We start from the raw sequence: 12,554 nt of genomic DNA on the forward strand, positions 1-12,554 counted from the left end.
GTCATGCTAGGTAGCAAAGAGCACTTGACACCTGTCTGATTGCCTTGGTGTCAGTGAGAAGCTACAACACACTGTGTTACACCTTGGAGCAACAAACACAGCACCCCACGCAAGGAGAACGCAGCCCGTCAAAAGTCGTGCATTTTCTTGTGTACAGTTTTCATTGGTTACACGCTTTAGCGCCTGTTGCCGTCGGAAGGGTAAAATTCGGAAATTATCTTTCCCCCTTTCCGTAAAACGCTCAGCGTAAAGTTCTTCCAATGAAATTAGTACACAACACTGCGTTAGCTTGTTTAAAGGCTATTTGCGTTCTCCTTGTGTTGGTTGCTCCTAGGTTACACACACAACAAACACGTTTAGTTTCTTGAAATTTGACGACGTCAGTGAAGAGGACCTGAGGGGGGATTGCCTATCTTTCTCTGAAACGAGGGGAAGACCCAGAGGTGAAGCCCAAACATATTACTTTGATAGGAGAGAGTTATTCTGTCAAATATTGGGGGATTTGAGTTTTTCTTTCTTTTTTTACTTTTTCGAAGTCATGTGATTTCAGTGACCACCGAGCGTTTTGCAATTTCGTTTTCTTCTCTCCAGAGCAAAATAGTCTCTCCCAGCCAGAATTTTAACTAGCTATAATGGTTAATTTTTCAACAGGCTTTCGAGGCTAACAACTAACTATTATCTGCCTGTCTCAAACCGCCTTTATATTTGTATATAATATAGCTCTGCTTTACAATACTACTAAGCTATTACAAACAGTCTTTTTCAAGACTACTAAGCTATTACAAACAGTCTTTTTCAAGACTACTAAGCTATTACAAACAGTCTTTTTCAAGACTACTAAGCTATTACAAACAGTCTTTTTCAAGACTACTAAGCTATTACAAACAGTCTTTTTCAAGACTACTAAGCTATTACAAACAGTCTTTTTCAAGACTACTAAGCTATTACAAACAGTCTTTTTCAAGACTACTAAGCTATTACAAACAGTCTTTTTCAAGACTACTAAGCTATTACAAACAGTCTTTTTCAAGACTACTAAGCTATTACAAACAGTCTTTTTCAAGACTACTAAACTATTACAAACAGTCTTTTTCAAGACTACTAAGCTATTACAAACAGTCTTTTTCAAGACTACTAAGCTATTACAAACAGTCTTTTTCAAGACTACTAAGCTATTACAAACAGTCTTTTTCAAGACTACTAAGCTATTACAAACAGTCTTTTTCAAGACTACTAAGCTATTACAAACAGTCTTTTTCAAGACTACTAAGCTATTACAAACAGTCTTTTTCAAGACTACTAAGCTATTACAAACAGTCTTTTTCAAGACTACTAAGCTATTACAAACAGTCTTTTTCAAGACTACTAAGCTATTACAAACAGTCTTTTTCAAGACTACTAAGCTATTACAAACAGTCTTTTTCAAGACTACTAAGCTATTACAAACAGTCTTTTTCAAGACTACTAAGCTATTACAAACAGTCTTTTTCAAGACTACTAAGCTATTACAAACAGTCTTTTTCAAGACTACTAAGCTATTACAAACAGTCTTTTTCAAGACTACTAAGCTATTACAAACAGTCTTTTTCAAGACTACTAAGCTATTACAAACAGTCTTTTTCAAGACTACTAAGCTATTACAAACAGTCTTTTTCAAGACTACTAAGCTATTACAAACAGTCTTTTTCAAGACTACTAAGCTATTACAAACAGTCTTTTTCAAGACTACTAAGCTATTACAAACAGTCTTTTTCAAGACTACTAAGCTATTACAAACAGTCTTTTTCAAGACTACTAAGCTATTACAAACAGTCTTTTTCAAGACTACTAAGCTATTACAAACAGTCTTTTTCAAGACTACTAAGCTATTACAAACAGTCTTTTTCAAGACTACTAAGCTATTACAAACAGTCTTTTTCAAGACTACTAAGCTATTACAAACAGTCTTTTTCAAGACTACTAAGCTATTACAAACAGTCTTTTTCAAGACTACTAAGCTATTACAAACAGTCTTTTTCAAGACTACTAAGCTATTACAAACAGTCTTTTTCAAGACTACTAAGCTATTACAAACAGTCTTTTTCAAGACTACTAAGCTATTACAAACAGTCTTTTTCAAGACTACTAAGCTATTACAAACAGTCTTTTTACCTCTCCGAGGGTACTTTGTACCCTGGAGGGGTTATACAATCCCCGTGTTTGTGTGTGTGGGTGTGTCTGTGTGTCTGGCCTGCGAACGCGTACGCATTTGTGTAGCAAAGTGTAATCACTGCGTACGCAGCTTCTCGGAATTTAAAGGTTGGCAAAACCACCGTGTGACGGTGAGCGTTAACGGATAAATTTGCGGTTGCGTCGGGTTTGGTTTTGTTTTTACCTCACCGAGGGGACTTTGTACCCTAGGAGGGGTTATACAACCACCGTGTCTGTCTGTCGGTGGGTCTGTCTGTCGGTGGGTCTGTCTGTCGGTGGGTCTGTCTGTCGGTGGGTCTGTCTGTCGGTGGGTCTGTCTGTCGGTGGGTCTGTCTGTCGGTGGGTCTGTCTGTCGGTGGGTCTGTCTGTCGGTGGGTCTGTCTGTCGGTGGGTCTGTCTGTCGGTGGGTCTGTCTGTCTGTGGGTCTGTCTGTCGGTGGGTCTGTCTGTCTGTGGGTCTGTCTGTCTGTGGGTCTGTCTGTCTGTGGGTCTGTCTGTCTGTGGGTCTGTCTGTCTGTGGGTCTGTCTGTCTGTGGGTCTGTCTGTCTGTGGGTCTGTCTGTCTGTGGGTCTGTCTGTCTGTGGGTCTGTCTGTCTGTGGGTCTGTCTGTCTGTGGGTCTGTCTGTCTGTGGGTCTGTCTGTCTGTGGGTCTGTCTGTCTGTGGGTCTGTCTGTCTGTGGGTCTGTCTGTCTGTGGGTCTGTCTGTCTGTGGGTCTGTCTGTCTGTGGGTCTGTCTGTCTGCATTCGCATTTTCGGGGCAAAGGGTAATCACTGCGTACCCAGTTTCTTAGAATCAGGGAAAAGGTTTTTCCAAAAGCACCCTCTTTTTGTCATTGGGTGTAGTATAATTTCAGGTGAGCGTTCTACCGCAGAACCACGGATACAGTTACGCTTCACTGAAAATTAAAAACTCTTCCGAGGAGAGGTATATTTTGGCTTGTCAACTTGTTTTCACTAACGCTCACCGTCACGACGGTTTCAACTCAGTTATATTGTAAATTTCGTTATTGTAAGGTTTATGTGTAGTGTGGGAATGTTGAGTTTGTGCTATTGCGGTTATGGGTGTTGAGTGTGTGTGCGTTTTCTATGTATGTCTTAGCTCCTACTTCTTCTAATTGACTTTTGGGACAAACTGAGTGCTGCGTATTATGCAACCTCTCAACTTCCAATTGTTTACGGTAATCGTCTTAGTTCCAATTTGCGATAGCATCGGGCGGGATTAGAACACGAATCCTCCTGAATGACAGGCGGATGTTCTACCCCGCAACCACCGAGACTTAATACGCTTCATCAAAATAAGACCTTCAGCTTTATCGGAAGCGTATATTACTAATTAATAGAGTAATAAATATTGATTTATATTTAAATAGAACGAGATTTCATGTTAAACGTAAAATTATTTTATTTTATTTAAGTATTAAAGTAATATTCTGCCGTGACCGGGAATCAAACCCGAGTCTTACGGTTAGTTAACGGACAGTGTGTCAGAATTTATAGCCCGGTGTACCTAGTAACAAAGACCATACCACCGGAGGCCTATCATCATAGTGCCCTACGCCAGCGTCCCCAAGCCCGGACAGGTGACAAAGCCAGCATGGGTAGCAGAACCCTACTACTGATGGTCGCACCTTAGACGCAAGCCACTCAACCCAGCAGAAGGTGCAGCAATGGGTGGACCAATCCCCACTTCGCACACAGCAGTGGGATTAAGAGTGGATGCTATAGCAACTCCAGCCGACACCCTACCTACGTAGGTACGGAGTCAAACCCTTTGGAGAGAGCTCCTAAAGGGGAACGACGAGCACACAGCAGCCCAAGTAACCCGGTACAGCTGGCACCGGAGATCCCGGTGGACTCCAAAAGGCCGGGAAACAGGACCGCCGTGCCCGCATATGGATTTTCTTGCAACTATACTCGAAATCACTTACCTGGGGCAATAAATTGGTCGGTATTTAACAATAATATACGTACGCGAACTTCATTAACTGACCAACAGATGGCGAGAATGGTCACTAGTTTCCAGACGACCCCAAACAAACAGTTTTTACATTGGTGGCGCCCTGCTCCAAAAGTTCTCTGAGGTAAAGTACTTGGGGATCCATTTCTCAACGCAAGAGTATTATCTTGCAGCAATGAATGCGGCACGGGTCACAAAAGTAAACTGACTAAAAGGTACAATATTGTCCACGGGCAGAGGTTTCTATGACCGCTATGAAGTAGCCCGCTCATCATGGAAAGCAGTCGCAGTTCCAGCTCTTACCGTCTTACGTTTGCCACGAAGGCCCTCTGTTTAGCAACTCCAACCTGTGGTGTATGACTACATCAACCGTCCCATGCATCGTACCCAATGGATTCGCCGCACAAACTGCCTCTAGAAGAAGTTCGGAGTGCGCGCGAACATTGGAACATCGACAAATAACCCTCAGAGGGACTCTACTCCGTAGCATAACCCCATGCAAAATTATTCGTATCTACACGGGCGCGTCGATTTTGGTGTCATGCTACCTAGTAGCGTAAAAATGAGTTAAAAACGTGGGGCGTTTTTCAGCAAAGAAATAGATTTCAACTTATTTGTAGTGTGATTAAGTAACAACTTTATAAAATATAACAAATATAATGAACTAAAATTATAAAATAAGAGAGTTAAAGCAGTTTACGACATGACATGGTTTATGGATTCAAAAAGAAATCACCAGGATTAGCTGCTTTAGTGGACGGTGCCATTTGCTCCTTGATTTTAGTTGCGTTGAGATTCACTAGATGCCGTCACTAACAAAAGCGCATCTCCCATGTAGGGATTTGAAAATATTCAGGGTTCCGAGTCCCTCTGAGGGTTATTTGTCGATGATTGGAACGTGCCCAACAGCCAAAACGTGGCGCCAATGGGTTTGAAGGGATGTGGCGGCTGCCAATGAATCCAGCAGGAAATCCGACGTGGCCAAGAAATCCAGTCTCCGCGAAAAACGGTTAAAACCAAAACCTGCCAAGGAACCAATGTACGATAACAGCCAAGGAAGCTGTTGGTTTTTCCAGACCCGTACGGGAGCCTTGCCAACTGCAGCCCGGGAGTCCGACCTTCTGGGCAATGGACCGAATTGCAAACTCTGCGCCGCTCAGGCAGAAACCGTCAAGCACATCCTTGAAGAGTGTCCGGCCCTGACTAGGGAACGCGAATCTATAGGAGAGACAGACTTCTCCCCCAGGCGAGCCGCATTCCACACTGGATAATATCTGATGGCTTGGCCTAGCCCCAGAAAAACCAAAATCAGCAACGACGGAGGCCACTAAACAACAGGTGGTGGTCTCTTAGAAAACCAAATAATGAATAATAATAATTAGCTAGGCTAATACCCAAGTCACCACTACAGGCCTAACTCAACTTGCGACTTATAAGGCCTTCTAACCAGTGGCCGGGTTATCTTACTATTACCGTTAACCTCTGCAAGCGACCCACGTGGTGAATTCACGTCGTGCTTCACCGTGCCCCTTCTGTGCAAGCAAAAGTGACCCTCCCTGATCCAAAAGGGACCATTTTTGGGGTGGAACAAAGATCGAACTGAACTGAACTTTTAGCGGCGCTAATTGTAAGTAATCGCAACAACTTTTACTCAAGCTCGTACAGAAACATTAAAGTGTTAATTTAAGTAGAAAAATCAAACGTACTATTTAAAACCGTGTTGTCATGTTCTTTTCTGCGAAGAAACCGTTGTTACGTTAAATGACAATGGTCGAGATAGTGAGGTTCCCGTGTTACTTTAAATTTGAATTTTAGGTACGATAGTAAATTTTTTACAATCTCTTTTACGATTGTAGCTCATTTTGGTGTCAAACAATATTTTACACTTTACTCTAAGCTAAATTTTCTAAAAGACCAGTCGCTTCGGTTGGGGGACTATATTTCCAGCGAACGTATAAAATTCCCTGCCTTTGGTAGTGTACTTAGGTAACAGTGATTTCGAGTATATTGTACTTTGATGGGAAGTTGAGTAACCCAGTGGTGCACCCAGGATTTTTTTTCTGGGAGGCGCCCGACGAGTTATCAAATTTTTCGACTACTTTAATTTCATGAAAGCTTCGGTCCTGCTTATTTTGTTCTTCTTCCTGGAGGGGTCCCCTGCCTACCCCTTGGTGCGCCACTGCAGTATCTGTATATAACGAATTATGAAACCATGCACATGGGTCATTCCATGTCAAATCGAGAGGTTGAAAGGCACCACCTCACCGATTTGTACATGGATTTTTTGAGTGAAAGTAGGCTTGAAATAATGGCTATTCTCAAAATTTGGTCCCTCTGTCGATAAAATTGTCCGTTTTATGAATAATTGAAATTTAGTCCCACCAAATGCTCCGAGCACCTAAAACTTAGAATTTTTGACCAAAGCTTCCATTTAAATAACTTTTTACTACGACAAATTTATTAACTAGACCTACCTTTGACGAGGAATTAGAATTTGGTTTCAAAATTCACCTCTGACTCCTGGATTGAGAGATATTTGAGATTCCAGGGGATTCAACTGACCCCCAAAAATCTGATATGACGCACTTTAGTTTTTTTTTTAATTTTTCAATATGTTAGAACTATTGACCCAAGAGGCATATTCTGAATTCTTCAACAATGAGTCTGGTTAACTTTTCTTTTAAAAAATTGAATTGAATTGGAATTTCTAAATCTATTGGTCATAGAAATCATTAGTGAATGACCTTGAAAAAAACTTCAAGGTCATCAAAAACTATCATTTTCGTGGGCCATTTAAATGGTCAGTTTGTCCGAAAAGTTTAATCTCAATTGCACCTTTAGTTTCAGATTTATAACATCTGAAATGTATGTTCATAGACATTTGTATTTTTATAGTTTTTAATATAAAGTTTTTAAACTGCACATTTCTCGCTTTATCTTAGAGACAACGCTAAAGAAGACACACTTCAAGGGCAATACTTTTAAACCTCAGGGAAACCTTAACGATATATTAACCATTTAAAGGTGTATAGGATAATAAATTGTGGAGGACCTTAAACATCTTTTTCAAGGGCATTTACATTTGTTCTATGGCCAACAGATTTGGAAATTTTGTTTCCATTCTAAGTTCTGTTAAGAATTGTTAACTAAATGTTTCTCATTGATGAAAATTTAAGCATATGCTTCTTGGTTCAATAGCTCTAACATATTAAAAAATGAAAAAAAAACATCGAAGGTGACGTCATATCCGATTTTTGGGGGTTGATTGTACTCACCGAATCTCAAATATCTCAAAAATCCAGGAATCGGAGGTAAATTTGGAAACCGGATTCAAATTTATCGTCAAAAGTAGGTCTAGGAAAGTAATTTGTGGCAGTAAAAGATATTTAATTGGAAGCTATGGTCAAAAATTCTAATTTTTGGGTCCTTAGGGCCTTTGATGGAGGTAAATTTCAATTAAACATAAAACGGACAATTATAGGGCTAGAAGGACCAAATTTTGAGAATAGCCATTATTTTAAGCCAACTTTCACACAAACCATCAATTTACAAGTCGGTAAGGTGGTGCCTCCCAACCTCTCGATTTGACATGGAATGACCCAATCGCCACTTTCCTATTTAATTGAGTGGCTGTCCTCTCTTTTCAAATTCGACGGGTTGATCGAAAGTTTCACCAAGTTTTGATAAATGAAGTAGAATGCCTCCATATTTTGGGGGTTATTCCAAAGAGTTTGACTCATTTACTTATGATAAACTGTAATAATTACCATTAAGAAACGCTCCATGGCAAAGCATAAAGAATTCCACCGGGTTTTTACAGGACAAACCAAATCCAACCCGTTCGATAAAGCGCGTAGTTTTTCCGTCCATTTCGTAGACTTGCGAAAAAACATTACGACCCCAGTGACGTATTCGCAAACTATTTTCGATGATTGGTCTTTTTTTAGGCTGTCGACTACTACCAACTGCAGCGTATGGGCGACACACCCTAATCTATTCCACTTAGCGCTTGAAATTGTGCTTTGAACCATCATCCAACTTTCATCGTTCCACGCTAAACAAATGATATAAATTACTTATTTTGAAATAAGTCTGGCGTAAACCGATCGTGAATGTACTTTTGCAGGGGTTAAAGATTTATGTGACTTCAATAATAATACCACGTTTCAAAGAATGATTTTAACACAATGCAGACTCACTGCTATTTACCATTATCTTATTGATCGTCAGCAGAACCCTCAACCTCCCAAGGCTCAGAGTATACTGCTTGAAGGTTGAAGGCTTTAACCATGTTGCTGGCGTTATCAGCACAAACTGTGACAATCTACTTAAGTTAAAGTTTGATAATTTTTTTTAAAAGCGCATATAGATAATAAAGTACCTGCGTTGACATCACGCCTAAGTTGAGCAGAATCTGTTCAAGTTTTGCCAGAATGTTTTCCCATGTATGTGCGGCTACGAAATGTGTGAATGCGATTGTGCAATTTACAAGTTCGAACTCATTATTTATAAATTGGAATTTTACACCTAGAACGGCTTCCCTCGATCGTGCGCTCCATATGTCGAGCGTCAGGTGGTTTTGAAGCAAATCTTTTAATTTCGGTGTTATTTCATTGGAAACAACCATTTTTAAGTCCCTCGTTACGGTTCGACGACATTGAAGGTTGATTTGAGGTAAGAACATCGTAATGAACGCTTGAAAAGCTTTTCCTTCGATAAAGCTGACAGGAAGGTAATCGACAGCCACTAAATCCACCATCGACTGTTTGAAACACAGTTGCTGGGCTGATGTCAATTTAATTTTTTGAACTTGCTTGCGTGGTAACCCATGACATTGTAAGAGCTCATAGCCATTTTCCAAGCTGCCACGTGGCACGAGTGCAACGTCTTTGTGTTTGGCCTATAATATCCAATGAAACATTATATAACATCAGGTCTATCCACCTCAACGAAATTCTAACCCCCCCTCAACCAAATTCTAACCCCCCCTCAACCAAATTCTAACCCCCCCTCAACCAAATTCTAACCCCCCCTCAACCAAATTCTAACCCCCCCTCAACCAAATTCTAACCCCCCCTCAACCAAATTCTAACCCCCCCTCAACCAAATTCTAACCCCCCCTCAACCAAATTCTAACCCCCCCCTCAACCAAATTCTAACCCCCCTCAACCAAATTCTAACCCCCCCTCAACCAAATTCTAACCCCCCCTCAACCAAATTCTAACCCCCCCCTCAACCAAATTCTAACCCCCCCTCAACCAAATTCTAACCCCCCCTCAACCAAATTCTAACCCCCCCTCAACCAAATTCTAACCCCCCCTCAACCAAATTCTAACCCCCCCTCAACCAAATTCTAACCCCCCCTCAACCAAATTCTAACCCCCCCTCAACCAAATTCTAACCCCCCCTCAACCAAATTCTAACCCCCCCTCAACCAAATTCTAACCCCCCCTCAACCAAATTCTAACCCCCCCTCAACCAAATTCTAACCCCCCCTCAACCAAATTCTAACCCCCCCTCAACCAAATTCTAACCCCCCCCCTCAACCAAATTCTAACCCCCCCCCTCAACCAAATTCTAACCCCCCCCCTCAACCAAATTCTAACCCCCCCCCCTCAACCAAATTCTAACCCCCCCCCTCAACCAAATTCTAACCCCCCCCCCTCAACCAAATTCTAACCCCCCCCCCTCAACCAAATTCTAACCCCCCCCCTCAACCAAATTCTAACCCCCCCCCCTCAACCAAATTCTAACCCCCCCCCTCAACCAAATTCTAACCCCCCCCTCAACCAAATTCTAACCCCCCTCAACGGTAATAGTTAGTGTTGGGAGCTGTCGGCTAGCTTGCCTAGCATGAAGGGCTTGCCCCCACCCTCTTACGCATTGTAACTCGGCCACCGTTAAATTAGGCAATACAAGTCGCAAGATGACTTAGGCCTTGAGAATTTATTATTTATTCCTTGATTTGAAATGAAACTTCTATATGACTTAGGCCTGTGGTGGTGCCTAGGGTATTAGCCTAGCTAATTTTTACTATTATTATTCTACGGAATTATTCCCAATTCTACGGTTGGTCGCGTGCACCAATTTCGTTTCGTAAATCGCTTGTATAAGAGTAATGAAAGAACATTAAGGTCTATTTAAAATTCGGACAACGTACCTGAATGTGCCGTTCAAAGTTTGATGCTCCGTCCCCTCTCTTGTTTTCGTTACATAGTTTGCAAGTTAACACTTTGTTTGATCCTGGGGCATTTGTACCAGTAATTGCAATAGAACCTTTATAATCAAAGTACTTATGGAGATTGAACTGCCCGAAATTCCCGGTATCGAATTTATCGATAAAAACTGGCCATTTTATTAACTTAGGAGCTTGATTTTGTTGGTCAGCGTTACTCGTGGTAGCTCGATTTATTTCGTTGTCTTCGTCCATCGTCGACTATCAATAATTGAGGATGCTTACTAATCGCAAACCTTCCACCTTCATTGACACGAATAATGTAATAGCCGAATAGAAGGTCTACTAATCTTTTCAAGAAGCAGTAAACACTCGCCACACGATACTAAAATAAAATATTATTTTTAAGAAAAATACCTATCTGGTCCTTTTTACCTCTCCGAGGGGACAAAGTCCCCTAGGAGGGGTTATACAACGACCGTGTCTGTCTGTGGGTCTGTCGGGAAATAAATCGGGACCTCGGTTTTCGGACTTTGATATTCTGCCGCCAAGGCATTGATTCCTGTTACGCTGTATAAAAAACCTCAACTGTTTAATAATCGATATTTTAATTATTTTTGTGTTACGTTAATTTTAGGCCTGGGAAGGTTTTTATCAAAATAGCCTCGTTTTCGATCGTTGGATTTTAGGAAGGGACTTATTTTACTTTTGTTGACCTTTGTTAAATGATCGAGATAACGATTTGTTTAAATTTTATTCATTGATATTATTGGGTTTTTTTCAGCTTTATAGTTTTATCTATTAATTTTTTAACGTATTTATTTCTTCCGGGAAATAGTTTTTTTTGAGGACCAGTCTATTTGTGTACGTCTTCCACCCGTATTCTGCGCTTAAGGTAAGTTGAACGTCATCTTGACTAAGAGCTTTCATTGGGCGGAACGCTGACGACCCCCGCGTTTCACCCCTCTTGACTAAGAGACCTGATTAGCGGGATCAGATAGAGTTCGAGTGACGTAAATCACAACTTCCGTCATGTTTTCCATAGACTCTCAACAGCACTCAAAAGTTTGAAATTTATTTAGTCTTTGCTATTTTCCCCATTATTTCGCAAAATGCCTCGTGCTGGAGCTGTTGCTGTTATAGATGCAGCTGTTGCGAAATTAGGCTTAGCGGATAACGAAATTTATAGGAGGCAGCGACGAGATCCGTTCGTACTTCCGAATAGAGAGTTTTTAGCACAATATCGAGTGCCGAAAGACGATGTAAGTAACTTGTGCGAAATATTAAAGAATTGGACAAGCAGTATGTTGAACAGGATGTTCTAGCTGCTCTGATGTTTTATGGCTCTGGTTTGTTTCAACGAGTAGTAGCAAGTAGCTACGAAAAAGGGATGAGCCAACCATCTGTTAGTATGGCAACCGGAAGAATAAGTGAAACCATTATAGCTAGAATGTGTGCATTTCCCACACAACCAGAGTACGTTGAAGAAACCAAGGTACGTGCAAATGACTTTATTCAACATATAATACACTAATTCTGATTTTTACTTTTCAGAGGTCATTCTTGAGTAGGTGCGTTGAGCTGTACACATGTCAATTATTCCATCAGTGTACAAATAGTCTGCGATAATCATCTGAAAATTACCAACCTTGTTGTTGGCTGGCCAGGCTGCATCCATGACTCATTTATTTGGTGTCACTCGGGTATGTTCTGAGATTTCGTGCATAATAGAATGCCTGTGGGATATCTGCTGGGTGATGCGACCCTGCGTTATCACTCCATTTCTAAACCCTAACACTCCAAACGAGGTTGAATTTAACATACGCGACAAGCGAGGTATTCCATAACTTTCGCCAAAATAGTTCCCAAACGTTTATGTCATTTATTAAAGGGACGTATATGCCATCGTAGCAAGCAAATCCTGGATTTCTCCAACATCTCGACAAATATGCTTCTCGACTTCCACGAAGTCGTCCATCACACTGCCCAGCATTTGTTTCAGAGGAAGTTTCTTTGATGGTGGCTCTGGAAGTAGGAAATGGTTAAGCTTCAAGTGGAAGTTTCCCTACCTCCAACTGATGAAGGCCAAGCAGCCAGTAACTGATTTGAGAAAAGTGTTCTCAAATTAGTCTTGTAGGGGTTATTAATATCGTTTCCTCTTAGCAGGTAGTTCTCATGAACAAATGGCAATATATATTTGTTAATAATGGATTTCAACCTACTAATAGACGCT

Source organism: Leiobunum rupestre, chromosome 4 (genome assembly GCF_980474605.1).
Source record: "Leiobunum rupestre chromosome 4, qqLeiRupe1.1.hap1, whole genome shotgun sequence".
NCBI classification, from domain to species: Eukaryota; Metazoa; Arthropoda; class Arachnida; order Opiliones; family Sclerosomatidae; genus Leiobunum; species Leiobunum rupestre.